Raw genomic sequence first — 14,792 nt, 5'->3', positions numbered from 1 at the left:
TACATACCTGAGAATGGGCTCTACCTGTGGGGTGATAGGTCTTGACTGAACTTCCAGCTGGGCTTATTTTTGTTTCTGCCTATTTTAACCCTAACTTGCTTCCTTGTTATAAACTTTATTCATTGAGGGAAGAGAGCTTGCTGGCTATTACTGTGTTATTTTCTGCAGCATCCTTCCAACGACGATCCTATTATTATTTATTGCTTTAAATTATTAACAGCAGCAATCCTGAACATTAAAATAGAGGCTGCAGCTGAGGGACACAGCAAAAGCAGCAGCAGAGGAAGCTTATAATGATGGGGGATGGAATTCTTCAACCCATATAGAGCTTTTAGAAAATGTTATAGAAGGGATTTTCTACGGTGCGCAGCATTGACCTAACTCTGCTACCACTGAAGTCAGTGGGAGATTTACCACTGAGCAGTTAGGCCATCGCTGACTGCTTTTGAAAATCCCATCTTACATGTGTTGAAGAATCATTTCAACCTTCCTTTGCTATTTTTGTTGTTATGTCTCTAAGTGGGATCCCTGTCACAGATTTTACAGCCTGATGTTGCATGTTTGAGTCTTTGCAGACAGAAAGCTCTGGTCCAGGTTAAATGGAAATAATGTTACTAAACTATTCTGGTCTGGCCTTGTGATAGGGTGCACTGGTACCGCGCGGGGTAACTCTACTGTCTGGGCCAAGGAGGTCATGCCCCTGTGGCCCTGCTGGGCATGCTCCGGCTGGAGACTAGATATAAAAGTAAAATACCCTTTATTCCAATCCCTCCCAACTACAGTGTCTGAGTGACATCCCTTGTGAAGGGGTTGCTATATAGCATCCCTGCATCATTCCATCAGTCTGTAATTGTTTCATTTTACTTTTTGAGTTTTACTGCATCGGTTAAGCTTTATCTGTGTTGTGTCAATGTGAGATGACTTTGGTCTGTGAAATCTTCTTTCTTCGCAGCATTTCCTTCTTGGATTTATGATCTCTAGCCAATTCACTCCTCCGAGCTTTTCATAATGCTGCAGTTACCACTATCTTTGAATATCAGTGCAAGCACTCAACATGGAAGCCCATGCAGACAAATACAAGAATGGCCTGGGAAAGTGGTGAAAGCCAAATTAGCAAGCAGCTAATGCTGTCCTGAGTGACATTACCTACCGGCTCCTAGAAAGTTTCAACTCTTTCCCAGCAACAGGAATTAGATCTTCTACAAATTCCAGCATAAAGTGGATAGTAGTTAATAAAGATGAACCACTCCTGTTAAGGTGCATGCATGTAACATAAACTTAGGGCTGGATTTCACAGCCCTTATTCATGTGAGTAGTTTCACTGATTTCTAATGGAACTACTCAGATGAGTAAGGATGGTAGGATCAGGCACTTAGCCAGAGGAAAGCACAAAGGGCCAGATTTTTAAAGGTTTTAGGCCTAAGTGATTTTCAATCCCATTTTCAAGAGTCCGTTCAGCAAGACTTAGGCCTGATCTTCAGCTAAAACTTTGTTGACTTAGCTGCATTGCTCAGGACTGTGAAAAATGTCACACCCTGTGCAAGGTCATTAGGTCAACCTACGCCCTAGTATAGACACCACTAAGTCAACGGACAAATTCTTCCATCAACCAAGCTACCACCTCTTGAGGGGTGGACATACTACAGAGACAAAAAAAAAACATCTGTCACTTCAGCAAGGATCTGCAGGTGTGCTGCTGTGGCACTTATAGTGTAGACGTAGCTTTAGGTTCCTAGGTGCCTAATTCACATTGGAAAATTGGATTTATCCATCACATAAGCCTTGCAACACTGAGAGGAGTAACACCTAAATGCCTTAAAAAAAAATCTAGGCCGAGAGCATTTTTTATTTCCAATAACATTGTGACCATTCTAGCTTCCATTTCTTTTATATACTGTGCATCTCTTTACTGTTTTCTAGCATAGGAAGCTGTAGTGGTCCCTCCATCTCAGGCTTGGAAGGAGGCCACTCTGACTCACTGCGTCAGGCAACAAACAGCAGTCAGTTAGCAGTCTATGGCTCTGGTCCTCTGGGCAGGGCAGAGCAGCACACAGTCTATAGCCATAGTCTTCTGGCTGGGGCAGACAGTAGTTAGCAGTCTAGTGTTCTGACCCTCTGGGCAGGGCAGAGCAAGGAACAGTCTTTAGCCCAAAGCCTCCTGGTTAGGACAGACAGCAAGAAGAGATTTCAGGCCTAAAGGTTTAAGATAAGCATGTGGCCAAATGCCAGCTGTTGGGTTGGCAGCAGGGGTTTAGGGGGTCCCAGGTCCACCCTACTCCAGTGGGTCCCAGCTTAGGGCCCTAGCAGTGGTGGGTGGTTCCACCACTGGATCAGCAGGGATCCCGCCAAATCACACTGACTCGCTTCCTGGCAGCACAACCAGACTAATATCTGGTTCTCCTGGGCTACTTCCTACTGCCGTCCATTGGCTCAGCTCAGTTGGCCTCACGTCCTCTGCAGAGGGCTTGAGACATCTGCCTCCTTCCCTGGCTCGGGCCCAGCTGAGCTGTGGAGAGCACTCCGCACTCTACAGGATTAAGCCCTAAACATGGAATCATGTAGCACAGGCTTGCGATGGAGTAGGAGAATAAAATAGTATGGCATGGCCGAGCAAATGTTGCAGACACAGGCCCTATTGCAAAAGCTTTCCTATTCAGAAAAGGTGTTCAAGCACATGCTTAAAGTGTTTACGTGTTTTCCTGAATCAAGGCAACACAGAAAACAAGACAGCAAAGCCTGGTAATGGATACAATATGAAGAAAAAGGGCTCCATATGCTAAGAACATTATTCAATTTATCAGGAAACTGACAGCATGGGCAGCAAGACTTGAGCCAAACAATACCAAAGCAAATTAAAGCTACAAGAATAAAATTATTTCCCTTGAAAAGTAACTTCCAATGAATGCTTAGATGCCTCTATGTGGTCATCTAGGCCACCCTCTACAAAAGGTAGTTCAGGTGTCATGAGGATCATCAAGAAACACATGATCGAGATCCATTCCTTCTTGAAATTAGAGTGCTGGCTTTGGGTTCAAGGATACGGGTGACTATGCAGAACATCACATCTAAGGGAATGTCAGGGTTAGGGTTACTGCTGGAGCTATCATGGTAACGCAGTTCCAGGCAAGAAGCGGGCAGAGCTAAGAAGAGTCCCTAAAGCCATTATTGAGATCACTTCTGTAAATGATGAAAAGGATTCTGGGATGTATTTAGGGGTGACAAGGACACCCAATTTCTTCTTTGCTCAGGATGTCAACACACCTAGGGCCATTTCGGAGAAGAAAAAGGTCTTGAGATGTTCAGAACAACTCCAGAGCATCCACCATAGGTCATTCCAATCATCATTGCACTGGGAACACAGGTTTGGAAGACCTACAGTATATATTATCTGTCTAGTGCTATGAAGTCTCTGTAGATATGTAGGGTAGGTAACGGTAGCCAGGAGCTCCTGTGTAGCCTTGAGCAAGTCACCCAGACACTGAGTTTCAGATTCCCCTCTTGCAAACTGCAGATGTAGTGAGGATGAGTAATGTTTATACAGTGCTCTGAAAATATAAAGATCTAAGTATTATTATATTGCGTGCATCTATTCAGTACCTGCTAGTCACTATCCCATATCAAGGCCCCAAACTGCTCTTCTTCCTCTTAACAAGTGTCTCATTACCCTTTCCCAACAGCTCAGATGGGAGGAATATGAATTTGGTTGTACATTAAAGATGCCCCAGTGTGGTTCTAGTTGAAAAACGGTGTTGTTAGATCCTTTTCTGGATCCTGCTTTGTGCCAGTGCTCTGGCGCAGGGTTTAGTGAACACGGTCCTGCTGCTGTGACCCCGTTCAATATGAATTACACTATTTCCTGTGATACTCAAGCATGTGGACTTAGAATTCACTAGCATGCATGCAAGTAAAACTCAATCACCCAAACATTCACAGGAAGTGAATGCAAATGACATATCAACTGAAGCGAAACAAATTGATTTTTCAATTTGAGTGAATGCCTGGGGAAATATTTTTCCATATATTGCCAGTTTTTCTGTAAGCATATTCTTCATGGGGAAGAAGCCCAAGTCTAGGCCACCTGACTTAGTCATTCACCTTCCAGCTTGAAGCACATGCTATGCATTATCAGCAGGAAGCAAAAGCAGCCTTTCCGGGAGAGTGGTGAATGTTTCATGGAGCAGCTGGAAAGAAATGAAACTATTAATAGCGCACAAGAAAGCAGTTAACATGGTAATGTGCTTTTTAAATGGCATAACGTAAAGAAAACATGGCGTTCAGACACTACTGCGCAGAAAGGAGACAACATTCCCCGCATCAGATGTAAGATATCCATCCAGCTGTTTCTTCCATATCTTATTGTTTAAATAATGTGTCTGAGTGGAAGATTTCTCTCTCTCCCACATTGCTAATTAAAAACAGTGGTGGTGTTGCCCAAGCATCTGTAAATGGCTTTGGGCAGATGCTTTATAATCCATTTGTAATTAAACCTGATCCCCCACTGCAACGGTCTTCAGCTTCACTAAATCAGAAATGTATTTTCTCAGCATCGTGGTTGGAAACACAAGCTCTATTCACTATCCATCCCACACTTTCACTCTGTGGTATATTGGGAACCACCTACATGTGCTCCAGTCTTTAGAATACATTTTCTTCCATTAAGCCAAAGCAGATTTCCTGCAACCCGCAAGTTTATAGCAGAGCGCTTTTGGACTTCAGGCATTCATACTTACCTTGCAGCAAGAGAGGTTTAAGATGGACATTAGGAAAAACTTCCTAACTGTCAGGGTGGTTAAGCACTGGAACAAATTGTCTAGGGAGATTGTGGAATCTCCATCATTGGAGTTTAAGAACAGGTTAGACAAACACCTGTTAGGAAAGGGCTAGTTATTTCTTAGGCCTGCCCTTGAGTGCAGGGGACTGAACTAAATGACCTATTGAGGTCCTTTCCAGTCCTACACTTCTATGATTCTATACAAACCCATTATCTGATTCACTGCAGTTTTGCATCCACCTCTTCAGTCTGGTGTTTGAACCAACCTCGAAATTCAAAGTGAAACCCAGATGAAAATGCCCAGTTTCAAATGTTTGTAGTGCAACAGCAGCAAGTTCACAAACCTTAGCAAGGCTGGACTGTGTTTTGAGTCAGCAACAAAACTAGGCAAGTTTCATAATGACAATTTTGCATAACTCCACTTTAAGAGAACTTCTTTTAAAATAGATTTTGCAGAGGGCTAAATTCAGCCCCAGTGCCACTCTTCTGATGTCACTGGCTATACCAAGCCAGGAGTAGCCCACAAACCAATTCCTTAAAAGAGAAAAATAATTCTAAGTTACTTTGGAAATCCATTCACTTGTAGTGTAGCCAGATTTCCAAAGTGAACAGGGGGACTTAATGAGGGGGGAGGGGTTTGGTGAAGGTCAGGGAACTGCATACAAGGGTTTGGCAAATGGAGATGGGAGGAAGAGAAAAGGGTGCTCTATTTTCTCTATGATTTTTTTACTCCCCCTCCCTACACACACACTGCTGCTTTCGTTGTTTTGCTTCCTCTTTCCTCAAGGTTCAGGCTTCTTTCCCTTCCCTCTCCCTTCTATTTCCTTCACCCTTTCTCTGCCAGTTATTATCTCTGTCTTGTGTCTCCCCACTTGCTCTCTTTTTCCCCCCTTCCCCAGTGCCTGCCACAATCCAGTGACCAACTCTCGTGCAGGGGAGGAGGGTGAAAGCATGGACATCAGCCCTGGCTGGGTCAGTTGCTACCTTCAATATGGTGGCCATGCTGCTGAACTGCCAGAAGGCTCACTACTTTCAGTCCCCAAGCCAAATTCTCCCATGAGGTGTAATTGCTCTGCATCACACCTCTGGTACAACTTGGCCCCAAACCCAGAGAGATTCAGCTGCAGGAGCTCCATCCCCATGTAAAGGGGATCTTCTAGTGGCATAGATGCTGTTATATCATCCCCTCCCTGCTGCCAGTGTAACAGGGGAAAAGGGAGGTGGCTAGAGGAAATGGGGCATGGCCACACTGCTCTTTGGCTGTGTTTTTTGGTTCCTTAGGGCAATTAGCAGCTGTCACAAGTGAGAGCAGTCAGAAATCTTACTCAGTTCTGGTGACCTGGCCTGGCCCACAGCATCAGCAGATAAGGGGAGTGCAAAGGTGAACTTTGCACCACCTTTGTATCTCCAATACATATTATGTGCAGCCATTTTACTCTTCCCGTAGGGGAGGACTGGCTCAAAGACAAGCTTCCTGGAGGGAAAGGTGGCAACCTATAACAGACTTGATGGGGGCTGGTCCTTGATGTACATATATGCTTGGTTTGCCTGATGTCAGTTTCACCAGCTCAGCGAACAAGAAGCTATCTTAGGTGGCCACAGCCTCAAGGGTTTACAAATTTGGGGACAAAGCACTGGTTTTTTTGTAAAACTGCCAGAGGCAGGCCCTGAAAAAAGGAGACATTCCTGATTTTCAGGGACCCATCATCACTCAATACACTTGCTTCAAATCTTCCTTGTAGATCAAAGCAAAACATTTTGCTTTTATTCATGTTTTATGTGTTTAAAAATAGCCATTTAGCAACATGCTGTGGTGTCAGCGGTTAACATCCTGTCTTGTGACCCAATATGAGTAAGCCAGGCAAGGTCCAGTGATCTGTGACTAGCAATTATTGCTATGAGAGCTTTGACTAGTCCTAGGCCCGATGGTGTAAAGTATCTAATAGGTCAGAGAAAACCTCCCTTCCCACATCTGAAACTGCCCACTGCTGCAGTATTGCACCACTTAGCCTTATACTCACACCAGAAGATTTCTGTTGTTGTAGGCACATATTCAGATTAAAGCAAACAAGGCTTTAATTAAGCTGGATTTAAACACTCATCATTCCTGAGATTTCCTCGCTATGAATCATTAGTTTATTTTAGTACCTCAGCTCCAAGCTGTGCCTGCAGCGTTGTTGCTGTGGGGCTAAAGCTACCGGCTGTGAAGTGATCTGTATGAACAATCACCCGTCTGCCAAAAAATTAGAGACAAATTTCGTTACACTCTGAATACCTCCCCTCCCTCCCCATTGCACTGGGTTTTACAGACAAGTGCATTGTTTTACCATTATAAGAGCTTGAATCCCAGCTCATGGGCACTGGGTGAGAGAGAAAGTGTATCAAGTAATAACTGAGCAGAAAAAAAGCACATATGTAAGCAAGAGCTCTTTATACAGTACAATCTAATTATAGGACTACTGGGGCCCTCTACTTGTGGGGATACAATATGGCCCAATTTGTGGTAGGGGCCAACCCCTTATTCACCATGATACCCTTCAAGAGCAGCATTTTAGGGGGGAAAAAGAAAGAGCTAGTCAAAGCTGCCTAAGGCTCTGCATGGCTGACAAGAGGGAAGGAAAGGGGGGGACAATTGTCTCATGTCTTGAACTCAGGCCCCCCCAAAAACATCTGTAATGTCTGTGTAAATAAAGTGAAATGGGAAGCGGTGGGGCCCCAGAGTGAATACTATGCACCGAGGTCCCAAATTTCTCTTAACAGGCCTGGCTCTAGGTAGCACGGGAACACTGGGGATAAAGTGCACTTGCTGTGACAAATAAAGGAGAGCACACAGGGTCAAATGCAAAGAGGTGCGATGATAGGTGCTGTCAGCGCAAGGAGCAAAGCCCTGCAAATGCACCAGCAAACTCATTAAGTGAGGGGGGAGCCAGCTCCCTTCCCCCACCCCCCCATCCATGTTTACAGAGCCTAAGTAAACATGTACCTTTTACCTCCCTCCTGTCGCAACAGCCTGTTGCAACCATGTCCAGTTAAGGGGGGGAAATCACAGGCTTTAGGGATTTTTCAGTTGGCTGTACCCCCCTGTTCCAGAGGCCACACCCTCTTCTGCTGTGCTGTACTGTCAGAGCTCGCTCACAGAAGGCGTGCAGCCCTGCCCTGCACCCCAAAACATAGCAACAAAGGGATTTTTGTATCACATACACATCTGTAGCCCCAAATCAGCACAAATGACATACATATTACTTATAGTTACCCAACCCTAATTCTCACCTAGGAATCATTGTCGGGCTCATAATGTAGAAAGCATAGAAACAAATGTGATCTATCAACATCTGTATCATGAGTCTGTTCTCGCAGAGCACTTTTTGTCCTCAACCTGCCTCGGGCTGAAAAAATTTTCAGATAATAGTCCTACCATTTTTTCATGTAAATATTTTCCCCCAGCTTAAAAATACCTAACCTAGTACTGACTAAACAAAACGCACAATACCAGTGCTGAGGACAGATTAATTTACACAAATTAAAAACTGAAAAGCCAACTCTGCATTGAACACATGCCTGATTCTGTTCTCATTTACACCACTGACTGCACATTCTCATGGGAAAGAAGAATCAGGCCCCATAACGGTTTTCGATTTTATTATTCTTATATTACAGTAGCACCTAGAGACCCACATCATGCCCCATTGTGTTGGTACTGTACAAATATGTAGTAGCCAATATCAAGGCAATGAACGAAGTTCGACAAACTGACTTCACTTACGCATTCAGCTGTCTTTAAGCCAAATCCCATTTTACAAGGAAAATACTTCAGCATTAAACAAAATCACTCGGCTGGTTCCCCACCTCAAAATGGTCCATCTAATCTTTCATGGCCTCCACAGTAAAATGAATGCTCCTTGTAAAGAACACAAGGTTCAAGGAGTTCAGTGCCGAGTGATCTGGGGATTTTCTTTGCATTATCTTAGTGCGGGGACTTTATGGTTCCAAGAAATGTTACCATCCTTATTTTTAAAAGGGAACAGAAGCCTCAGGTGCAATCAAATGAGAGATGTAAAGAAGATGACATGTTCTTTATAGTTATTGAGCTTTTTCTTTATCTTCTTCTTTGTTTGCTTGGGATTCTCCTTGAATACTGTCAGCCATTATTCTTGGCTGCAATCTACATACCCATATCTCCCACTTGACTAGTCACTGCCCGTAAACCTTACAAGACTATGTCTAGTATATTCTGAAGGCTTGCCAAGGAATTAAACAGCTTCTGACTCTCTATTATTTGCTCTCCAAACTCTTACAGCAGGGATGGCTGCATTTTTCTAGGCCAGGGAAAGGATGCCAGTGTGATGATGTCATTACCCTGAATAGTCAGCCCCTTCTTTTCCGGTTTCTCCTTTCCCAACAAACTCATGAATCACTCCAGCTTAATCACATAACTCTTGTTCCAGAAATATTTGGAAGTAGGTGGGAGCTGAGAGCAATTAAAAACAAATACTGGAGTGAACCTTGCCTCAATGGTAGCTTGTGGTTCTCCCCAAGGAAATCTGCTCTTTAAAAAGGAAAAATATAAGTCATCTGCTTTATTTAGCAAGAGCTGGCAATACAATCTCTGTTCTGTAGGCCAGGCCATGCTGATGTCACCAGCAGCTGGTTGCTAAATATTTTTCAGCCTAAGTTAACGTGTTCCTCAATTCCTTATATGCATATCTTTATTGAAGTTGGAATGTTACACTTCCAAAATGATTTGACTGAATTCTGACTGTCAGAGAAAAAGGCACTGGGGGTTTCATTTTGTATTGCTGTAGATATGTTAGACCCTGAATAAAAAATTTATATAATGATCACATCTTTCTTGTCTTTTTGTTCTGTATTTGTACAGCACCTAGCACAACGGCATCACGGTTCCTTGACTAGGGATTTTAGGCACTAGGATGATTCAAAGAAGAAAAAAAAAACCTCAACAACATAGTACCTTCCAGCCAATACTTTTCAAATAGCAGTTACATTGGCCTTCACACACTCGTGTGAGGTAGGTCAGTAACCTTATTGCCATTCTACAGAGAAGGGAATGGGGAAAGGACAGGTTAAGTGACCTTCCAAAAGTCACCCAGGAAGTGCCCAGTAAAGGTAGGAATAGAACCTAAAGACCTGATTTGCTTGTCTGATGTGTGTCTGATGCCCATTAGACAAAAATGGTTACATGCTTTTTGTGGGGGTTGGTGTAAGTTACACATAAAGCAATTCTACCTTAGCGTCTTGAGCGTGGTGGGGCAGAATGTGGTGCAGACACACTGTAAAAAGTGTGACCTTTTGGAAAAACAAAAACAAAACAAAAAACAAAACACACACAAGAGGGTGGGGGTTAGTCAGTCAGGACCAAATTCCTCATCAGTCACTCAACGTGACGCACCCCCAAAGCAACAGCAAAAACGGGAGCAATTTAAAGCTATATCTTTCCACTCTGCATGTGAGAGAATGTAGCAGATTCTAGTGCTGGTGTGGGGTCAGTGTATGATGGAGGCCTGACAGTACCTGTATGATTGCATTAGTCATGGGGCAATCTCAGATCCACTTATGATATGTGTCTCCTTGATGAGCTACAGGTAGCTTGAAAGAGCGTCTCTCTCACCAACAGAAGTTGATCCAATAAAAAGCTATTACCTCACCCTCTTTGTCACTCTAATATCTGGGGCAAACACGGCTACAACAACATGGCAAACAAAAGGTCTCATTGACACCATACTGGCATCATGCTTATACTGCATACTGTTATGTATTGGGTTGTGGGCTGTTGTGTAGGGGCACTGCTTCCACTGCAGAGGTGTTTATTTGGTTTTCCTTATTTCTCTCTGAATACATCAGATGTCTGTTATTATTTATCATTTGTACTACCATAGCATTTAGGAGCCCCAGTTATGGACCACGACCCACTGCGATAGGCGCTGTACAAACACAGAACAAAAGATGGCCTCTGCCCTGGATCTCTGTCCATTTCTAGTGTCTGTGCTGCTAAAATTGTTTTAACTGATTACAAGCACATGGTGAATTTCTAATCATGTGTATCAATAAAAACTCTGTTCAAGAGCTGGCAGGCATGCACAAGTACGGCCGACAGCACTGAACACAGTAGCAGTGTTTGTATGCAGTTATATCAGTCAGGTGCACATCTCTTTTCGTATACATCCAATTCACCTCAATTGCTGTTATTTATTCCAAAATTTTAAATTGCATTCCCATTAGCCCTGACTTTTGTCTAGTTTCCAGTTCAGATGAGGCACCACTGTGCTAGGACAGTGTTTTCCTTAATGTCATCATAGGAGAAATCAAGAAGTTTGAAATCTGAGCCCTATTAAAATCCCTAAAACTGGATTTGCACATCCTGAAAGATTATTCTTCAGTTCTTCTTATGCTGAATGTTAGCAGACACTCTTTTTGCTTTGCTTCTTGATGTATTTGTAGAGACCGGCTCAAGCTGCAAAATTTGTATTTATATTCCAGACACTGACCAAAGTTCCCAGGCGTTCTAGCCCAGGCCTACTGTATCTCCTATAATTCCTCATCCTTGAGCTGAGCATTATTCACACATTGGACCTGTTCATTCTACCACAAAGGAACCAGTTTAAGTTCCTCCTTTGAGTTCAGTTCTGCTGCTGATCTGTTGCAGCCCCACACTCTGGGCCTGATCCAATGGATTTACTTCAATGGGCTTTGACTCAAGCTGTCTGTCTGTGTCTGACTCCAGACTAGGAGGGAGAGGATTTTCTCTCACAACTGCTGGGCATTTCAAATGAATTGCATTTTCAGTTACAGGAGCAGTTATTAGCCTTCCTTTTATGCCGTGGCAGCCAAAGTATCCTGTTTGCTGAATCTGCATTCTTCCATCTCTCTCAGCCTGCTAACCAAGCCCAGCATTTCACCACTGGCTTTCCATAGCAGAGTGACCTACCACCAGCCTATCTGTGCCAGAAAGCCACCAAAATAGTGCCACTCTGCAAGAAATATAAGCCTGAATTTCTCTTATGCCAGGGTTCTCCTTAGGCTGCCACCTTACGGAGCCTGGTGACAGTTCTCCCAGAGAACAATGGAGTAGCAAGTGCTCTGCTAGCTCATACCACCTGCTTGCCAGAAGACAATATTATAAACTAAACTAAATTTAAAATTAAATAAATGAGTAGATGGCAAATGCCTAGAAGACCTCGACTTTGCTGGGGATATTGCGCCCCTGAAAAGCTACAAACAAAAGGTGCATCTACACTTATGGCTGCCTGTAGAGTAGACATTGCATGCCCAGCTAGCATGGGTATAAATAGCAAGGTAAATGGTGAGGCACTGCTTAGGCAAGCAAAGTGGAGCGGAATGGAATGCCCTACATGCCTGAACCCACAGGTTACATACCCTACACAGGCTCTCACACCCAATCAATGCCTGCCATGTCCACACTGCTGTTTTTAAACAGTGTAGTGTCCAGTTGCCTCTCTGCTGTCGCAGCCTTTCCCTACTGCAGTGAAAGGCTCTGGCAGGGGGGAGGCAGCGGGGAAAGCTCCAGCAGCAGAGTGGCAGCCCTCCCCACTGCTAGAGCCTTTCGCTACGGCATGCAGTTACACACCACAATGACAAGGATGGATGCCGTCTGTTTTCACCGCAGGGCATAGACGTGCGCACGGGGTGTGCCCAGGCACACCCTAATGCCCTGAGCGCGGGCTGGGAAGGCTGCTCCGCCCCCTCCCCCGCTGGAGGCTCGGGGGGGGGGGGAAGGGAGGAGGAAGAGGAGGAGGCTGCAGCAGTTGCAGGCAGCGATGGCAGCAGAGCCGGGTTTACGTCGCTGCCGGCCCCAGTGGCGCGGAGTGAGTCGAGTCGGCCCTGGGGCCCAGCTCCACCAATATTTGGGGCCCGGTGTCCCCCCCATGCCTCCCCCAGCCCCCTCTTGCTGCCCCCACACACCTCTCCGGGCCCTGGCGCAGAGCGTCCCTGCCCCTGCCTCTGCCCTGCAGCAACTGCTGCTGCAGGGTCTGAGCACCCCCCATCTCCACTGCCAGGGCAGACTGACTGAGCCTGCCCTTACACCTCAGACCCTTCCCTTTTCCGGCAGGACCCTCCACCAGCACAGGGGGCCCCCCCACCTGCAGTCACCACTCCTGCCCCATGCTGGGCAAGGAGGCAGCCCCATCCCTCACCCCCAGTGAGGCTACAGTCAGGGGCAACAGCAGGGGAGGAGGTGCATGCAGCACCCCCCGGCACCCACCGCGGGGGAGGCGAGGGAGATTCCTGGACCTGAGAGGGGCCCTTGGACCACGTGCAGTGACAGTGGTGGGGGCGAGTGTGCTGCTGGGGGGGTCCTCCCCCAGAACTCGCTGCTGCGGGCAGGGAAAGGGCTGTGCGAGAAGTCCTCCTCTCAGGCCCCTGTCCTGGAGCAGCCTGCCTGCACCCCAAACTCATCCCTAGCCCTGCCCCATCCAGATCCCACATGCCCAGCCAGAGCTTTCACCCCCCCACCGCACCCTCAACCCTAACCGTGAGCCCCTCCAACACCCCAACCCCCCCCAGCCCCAGACAGAGCCCTCACACTCCTACTCTCGCCGTGAGCCCCTCCCACACCCAAACGCCTCATCTGCAGCCACAGCCCTCACCCCACACCCCTCACCTCTGCACCCCCTCCCATCCCCAAACTCCCTCCCAGAGCCTGCACCCCCTCCCTCCGCACCCCCTCCCAAAGCCTGCACCCCAATCCCCTGCCTAGGGCCTGCACTCCAAACCTCCCCCACCCAAACTCTCTCCCAGAGCCTTGGGCAGGTGCGGGGGCGGAGTTTGGGCGGGGGCGGGTTCTGGGCACCACCAAAATTTCTACAAACCTGCCACCCCCGGTGACAGGGTCCCCCCGCCGCCCGCACAGGGTGTATTTGTTGCCTGTACAAACTTCCCCAGTAGCTGCACAAAGTTGTCGTCATTGTGTCACACAGCGAACCCCACGCTGCTACCATGACCCCCCTTGGCCTCCCGCCCGCCCGCCCAGCCAATCGCCGCCTCCCCAGCACTACACATGACCTTTGTTGACTTACGTCAGTCATAGCACCCTTCCACCGCTGCGCTCCAGCTTGGTTGGCGCTCTTTGCACCCGCCCCGTAAGTGCCATCACATCATTGGTCAAGGGGATGTCCAAGGGGTGTGTCATAACCATATAGCTAAGGGTAGCCTAGAATTCCTCCTTACCTGTAAGGGGTTAAGAAGCTCAAATAACCTGGTTGGCACCTGACCAAAGGGACCAATAGGGAAAGAAGATATTTTCCAATCTTGGGGGGGGTGGGAAGAAGGCTTTGTGGTGTGTTCCCTGGGGAAAACAGAGAAGCATCAGGTCAAAAAAACTCCTCCTATAAACCATCCTATACAAGTCTCTGATATTACAAAAAGAGTAAGTAAGGCAAGGCACATTAGATTACCTTTTGTTTTCAACTTGTGAATTTTCCCTTTGCTAGCGGGAGGTTTATCCCAGTTTTTTGTAACTTTAAAGTTTTGCCTAGAGGGGAATCCTCTGTGTTTTGAATCTGATTACCCTGTAAAGTATTTACCATCCTGATTTTACAGAGGTGATTCTTTTACCTTTTCTTTAAATAAAATTCTTCTTTTAAAGAACCTGACTGATTTTTCCATTGTTCCAAGACCCAGGGGCTTGGGTCTTTGATCATTTTGTAACCAATTGGTTAGGATATTATTCTCAAGCCTCCCTAAGAAAGGGGGTGTAAGGCATTGGGGGGATTTTCCCTGGTTCTTTGTTAAAATCACTTCATGGTGGCAGTGTTACTTAAACCCAAGGTACACGGGAGAATTTGTGCCTGGGGAGTTTTAACCTAAGGATAAGGATAAGCTTAGGGGGTCTTTCATGCAGGTCCCCATGTCTGTACCTTAGAGTTCAGAGTGGGGAGGGAACCCTGACAGGGTGGGATTTGGTGGGGACTCTGTTCTGAGCAGCGGTGTGGTAAAGGGGGTTGGATGTGGGCCAGAGGGTCTCGGGGGCAGTCAGGGGACGGGG

The 14,792-nt window shown here is 46.3% G+C and overlaps 1 long non-coding RNA gene across 1 annotated transcript in view; it reads right to left on the bottom strand.

Moving 5' to 3' along the window:
* Positions 1–1,826: 1,826 nt before the first annotated feature.
* The window catches only part of LOC122464558, a 44,018-nt gene continuing 31,052 nt past the window's right edge, over positions 1,827–14,792 (bottom strand). The window contains exons 3-5 of the long non-coding RNA XR_006288720.1: positions 13,976–14,093; positions 4,096–4,181; positions 1,827–3,545 (exon numbers count right to left, since the gene is read on the bottom strand). This is a non-coding gene — a long non-coding RNA (uncharacterized LOC122464558). The remainder of the gene's footprint in view (positions 3,546–4,095; positions 4,182–13,975; positions 14,094–14,792) is intronic.

This window comes from Chelonia mydas, chromosome 2 (assembly GCF_015237465.2).
Source record: "Chelonia mydas isolate rCheMyd1 chromosome 2, rCheMyd1.pri.v2, whole genome shotgun sequence".
NCBI lineage: Eukaryota > Metazoa > Chordata > Testudines > Cheloniidae > Chelonia > Chelonia mydas.
Note: the sequence above shows the minus strand (reverse complement) of the source record. Positions and strands in the feature narration are given on the sequence as shown.